The sequence below is a fragment of the Melanotaenia boesemani genome, chromosome 3, assembly GCF_017639745.1.
Source record: "Melanotaenia boesemani isolate fMelBoe1 chromosome 3, fMelBoe1.pri, whole genome shotgun sequence".
Taxonomy (NCBI): Eukaryota; Metazoa; Chordata; class Actinopteri; order Atheriniformes; family Melanotaeniidae; genus Melanotaenia; species Melanotaenia boesemani.
In genome coordinates, this window is record NC_055684.1 from 37666417 (window position 1) to 37672237 (window position 5821).

At 37.4% G+C, this 5821-nt stretch overlaps 1 non-coding gene across 1 annotated transcript; it reads left to right on the top strand.

Annotated features, from left to right (window-relative positions):
• The first annotated feature begins 4419 nt into the window (after window positions 1–4419).
• trnaf-gaa lies at window positions 4420–4492 on the top strand. The gene has a single exon. It is a non-coding gene; the product is annotated as a tRNA-Phe (tRNA).
• Window positions 4493–5821: the final 1329 nt, after the last annotated feature.

Here is a 5821-nt window from a genome sequence, read left to right on the forward strand (position 1 = left end):
TCAATCTACAGCCGCTGGCTGTAGATTAACATATATTACAAATGTGAAATATTGTCATCTGGCATTCAGTAAACACAAATGTTGACAGAATAGTGGGTGAAGTCATCTGACAACCTGTGATCCAGTATAATACCTTGCAAAAAATATCCAAAATAACTGTGGATTTTAATCAGCACACAACACATTCACAGCAAAACTCCTAATATTTACATGTTTATTACTGAGTTTTTGCATGCAAAACTAAAAAAGCATGTAAGCGAGAAGGTGTGTACATGATGTAAATACTGACTAGATCTGAATTTATTTCATGGTAAATCTCTGGCACAAGTCACTTGGTCTGTATTTGATTATAAACAGACGTTTTTTAGATTAGAAGAGTGTTTCATTTGCAGCTGCTTGTCTCTGTTTCAGCATCCAGAGATGTGATCCCATGGATCAGCTCATCCAGCCAGCACAACAGAGTAGCTGGCAAGCAGAGCAACGAGAGATCAATTAGATTATTAATAGGATCGGTTCTGCCTGCATATGTGTTCACTGCTCTGATTTAGTTCGATTCAAATTTTATTTATAAAGCATTTTTCATACAAGAGCAGCACAAAGTGTTTTCCACGAGAGACACAATAATAGCAAGTGTTTGGATATTAAAAATAATAATAAAAATAAACAATTTATACACTTATTCCTTTCCTTTAAAAAAACAAAGAAAAACACTTATTCCTCTCTCTCTCTCTCATCACTCACTCACACACACACACACACACACACACACACACACATCTCTTAACTGAATGTTAACAGAAACATCTGGCTTGACGCTGTTGCGAGGAAACAATATCTTGGGGATCCGTCCAGATATTATGTGCACATTGTAGCACATTGTTTAACTTTGTTGTTTTCAAAGCACGTTATAAATAAAGTTGCAGCAGCAGATCAGAGCAGGCTGGGTTCCACACGGCCATAGGACTGCAGTGCAGGACCTCCGGCTACCCAGACAAGGGTGATTGCCATGGTTACGGCCCTGCAGACCTGCAGACTGAGCAGGCAGAGCTTTGAGGATCCCCATGAAGAAAACACTGGAGTTTTAAAGGTAAAACAGTAAAAACACAGATCAAACAAGAAGCACTCAAAGAGTGCAGACCTCCACCAAGCCATAGGATTTATTATTTTTTGCCAATTATTGTGGGTATTAGCAAGTCATCACATCTTTCTGGGCTTTTATGTCTTTTTGGTAGTATAAAGAACAATTGCTTGTCTGTGGAACAACTATGTTTATGGCAGTCAACCACGGCACAACCTTTCAGCACATTTAAAGAAAACTCTACAAAAATCAAAGAAAAATCTATGAGGATCGACACTGAAAATCCAATGATGTTACGTTAGCAACCTTTTGTTTTTACCGGCGAAAGACCAGGATGTTGCGGGATCCGTCCAGATGTTATGTGCACTGACGTTCCAGATGTTTCTACCTGTAAACAATCCTTTTAAAAAAATTCCTGGATCTAGGCAGTGTGCTGGATCACCCCCAAAATCTAATTACATGTTCCTTATTCCATTTTGGAGATTTCCTAAATACTGCATCACAATATGTCCATTACTTTTGAATTATGTTGCTACCAGACAGACAGACAAACCAATGCTGTCAAAAACATAACCTAAGGTAATAAACCTAAAAATGATAAGAACAAATAAGAGCAACAAGTATATAAAAGAACAGAATGAGAAAAGCTAGTAGTGTTTAAATAAATAAGTACATAATTAAAATAAATAAATATAAAATGGTAATTAAACAAGTAAAATAAAATAAATTATAAGATAACCTTGAAGTTATTGGCTAAGTTTTTTAAAACCAGCAAGAGTCTTTGCAGCCCTGAGGTTCTCTGGCAGGATGTTCTACAGACGAGGGCACTAATGATGGAAAGAGGCCTCGCTGTATGTTGTAGCTCTCACTAGAAACAATTAAAAGGCTGGTATCAGAGGGTCTCAGGGTCCAAGAGGGCTCATATTTAAAAGCAAGTCAGATAAATAAGAAGGCCCAAGACCATTAAGACACTTATAAACTGCTAAAAGAACCTTAAAATCAATCCTGAAACTCACAGGGAGGCAATGCTGTGCTTACACAGGGTCCATGTGATTTATCACAATGCAGTTTTGAAGGTAAACATGGAAAACATATAATATATAATGTTCTGTCTTACAAGGATATGCTATCTTTTAGGTGTTCATGGTGTTTTTATGTGAATGTATCACAAAACAGTGAATTAAGCCAATAAATATGAAATATTATTGTCTGAATTTGTGCCTTTAGCTGTGCTTTAATGAACTGTGTGTGGTATCTGACATGTGGTAGTTGAATTTCTAGCTTTCTTTGATCTAAAAAAAACATGGGGAACCTGGGTTCTGCTTAGTTGTAATTGTGGTATTCCTCATTATAGGCCTTTAAAGTTGAGAAAATCAATGTTATTCTGTCTGCACTTACAAAGACACTTAATACAAACCTACTGCATTTAACTGTGTGGATGTGTTCATCTCTCACAATCAGAATTCAGCTAAAAATGAGTGAGATTGCTATGTGCTAATTTTAGCTTTATGCTGCTACGATTGGTATCATAAAATCAAACCTCACAACTCAACGGACTATATGCTCCAGTGAAGGCCTTCTTATTGTTACGGGAGGTGCAACCATGTTCTGTACTGGATCCCTCTGTGGGCACCGAACATGTACACCTGGTATTGTTCACATGCTCCTCCCAGCAAGCCCTGCTGTACACACTAGCTTGAAAGCTTTCAGCTTGCTGTTTGAAAACTTTGCGTGGGCTTTGTGCTGCGTGGGAGGGAGGCGCTGCAGGCCTCTGCAGTAAAGTAGAAAGAGGGTCATGTATGTGGGATGAAGCCTGCAGGGCAAAGTAGGCTAATTCAGCAGAGAGAACAACCAGACCACTGCTGCTTCTGTTCAATTCTGCATTTTAACATGTTGGTCAAAATTAAATGACAAATTATGTCAAAACATGAGTTATGGAGTTATGGAAGAAGGGGAGGGGATATATCAAGAAGTACTAAAAGTCTACCACTTAAGGTTGACTCTCAGTGTAACACTGCATCATTCCATGCAAAACTACCAGTTAGGATAGCAACTTGGTTCAATGTTATCCACTTTTATTTATATTGTACTCTAAACAAAAGTGCCGACCAAAGTGGAGTGTGTCACATTGGACTGCTTAAACATGAATTTTTATAGTGGAAAATCACTTTAACTTGATGTTTGTTTAAACAGATCACTGGGAAAAGGCCAGTGACAAACGAAGTCAATGAGGCTTATCCCAGAAATAGAATTTATGTCCCAGAAAGAGACACAAAAGACATGCAAAAGACATGTTGACCAAACAGGATGCAGAAAAACCAGTAAGAGATGTGAAGCTGCAAAATATCTGTATAAATAAACAGCTGGAGCTAAAAAGCAACATGTGTAACTGTAAATCTCTGTCAAATAATATTGTAAATCATATAATGGATTTGTTTGAATAATTTTCTTTTTTTATTTTAAACTTCTCCTATCCAGCACTGTAGCAAACAGAATGATGGTCTTACTGCTGCAAATTAGAACCATAAAGAGGAGCTTCATGGTTGTAAGTCTCCTTTTGATAATCTCAATTTTTATTACTTTAGTGGGGGGTTATGGAATTTGTGTAATCTTGCTGGACCTGACCAGAGGGGACAGAAAAAAAGGAGAATAATGAAGAGAAGTAAAAAGGGAAGTTGAAAAAAGGAAGAGGAGACAAAGACTCAGTAGATAGAAGCAACGACCTTCAATCCAACCTAACACCAGACGTACCAAAGACACACGTAAAAAAGAAGAAAAAAAAGAAAAACCTAAACAAAAGTAGCTTGTGTATAAACCCACTGGACAACAAATTGACTGTGTCAGCATGCAGAATATATATATATATTCGTTATTCAAATGTCGTCATGGATGACATTTTATGAACGTGTCCGCTTGGTTTGTGGCGGTTCTTGTGCTACAGTGACCTCTAGTGGCCACCATTACAAACTGCAGCGCGTGAGGATACAGGTCAGGTTGTTTTCACTGTTTTGAAAGCAGTTGCAGATTAATTGTGCATGTGATGTGAATCTGCTTTGAGAGGAAACGTAGATGCAAGACCGAAGACGACAATGAAATATGATTAATCAAAATACAGTCAAAACAACCTCTCAATATTAGACTACTTTGACAAACGCTCACATGGAAGCTAGCTTCTGAAATATCTAGGATACATTATTTATAACAGAAGCAAAACATGCTTAATTTCATATTGAGCTGTTTGTTTTATATGAAGCGTTCACATTGTAATGTGCCAAATAAAACACTGTACTGACCGGCAGATGGCAGCAGTTGTGTGGGAGTCAATGTCTCCACCCTCACGGGCCGAAATAGCTCAGTTGGGAGAGCGTTAGACTGAAGATCTAAAGGTCCCTGGTTCGATCCCGGGTTTCGGCAGATACGGGTGGGTGTTGTACGCAAATATGATCTTTTATTGTTATTTTATTATACAAATACTATTTTATAATATTATATAATATTTTATTCCCAGACTGTGAAATTACAATGTTACAGCAGTGTTAAAATAAAATAAAATAATAAAATGTATGGTGCAAATATAAAAATATATTAGATACAAAAACACTCAAAGATCAAAATAGAAAAGAAAACAGAAAATGCTATTTACAACAAACAAGTTGCAAATAAATATTTCGGTTAAAAAAGAAGATTTGGAAAATATGTGATTTAAAATGTAAACGGTGCAGTGGTATGAAGAGAGAGAGGGAGAAAAGAAGAAGCAGAGTTAACCAGTGTGAATCCGGAGTCTGTTTGACAGACGAACACTGTTGTGAAGTGCTATGGCCTGTGGTACTTTACAACGCTGTTTTTTTTAACTGTGATGGATTCATGACCTCGTAAAATTAAATACTGACCAGTTGTTTGAACAAAGTATAATTTCAAGTATACCCCATAGAAAAAAACAGCACAGAAGTGTGAGCAGAAAACGAAAGAATTAAGTATGTTAAAGATGTTTTAGGTCTAGCTGAAAGACTTGAGGGCTGAATAAGACATTGTGTTCCTGTACTATATGTAAGGAACATAAGACATAAGATCATGTCAGCAGACTCTTAAAATGATGGCAGAAGGCTTTTTGGACGTCCTCTGGTACGTTGGATGCTTCGACTGTGTTTCAGCTGTTCCAGCCTGTCTGAGTGCCAGGCCAGGACGTGTACACAGGCGAAAGTATCTCAGTCCAAGAGAACCGGTCTGGGTCATGGGGCACCAAGCAGGTCAGGGATTTGCGTCATTCCTATTGAAACATGAATGAATGGCCAGCTGGCTTTCCGCGGTGATTTGTTAATCAGCAGTGCATTGATAATGAACAGACAGAAAGAGGTACTGAGAACTAACAGTGCAGGAGAGGAAGAAAACTGTGCAAAGTGTTCTGTGTGAGTGCATGCAGTTTCTACACATTTACAAATAAAGCCAGTAAGGGAGGTAAAAAAAGAATAACAGGAAACCACTTGGGCTTTATGCACCTGCTCTAACAACAGATGGTTCAAAATGGTTGATCTATGGTGACATGTTGTAGCAAAAGAAATAAAACAAGATACAAACCAGACATGCAACTACAAATAAATTATTATTAATTAGAAAAAAGATGGACATCTATATTCAGACCTCATAAACCTATGAAAGTTCATATTTTCTCATTATTTTAATGTAAAAGATATTTCCAAGTTTGCATGTCAAGCCAAAACAAAAGAGAGAGATATTCTTAATTCA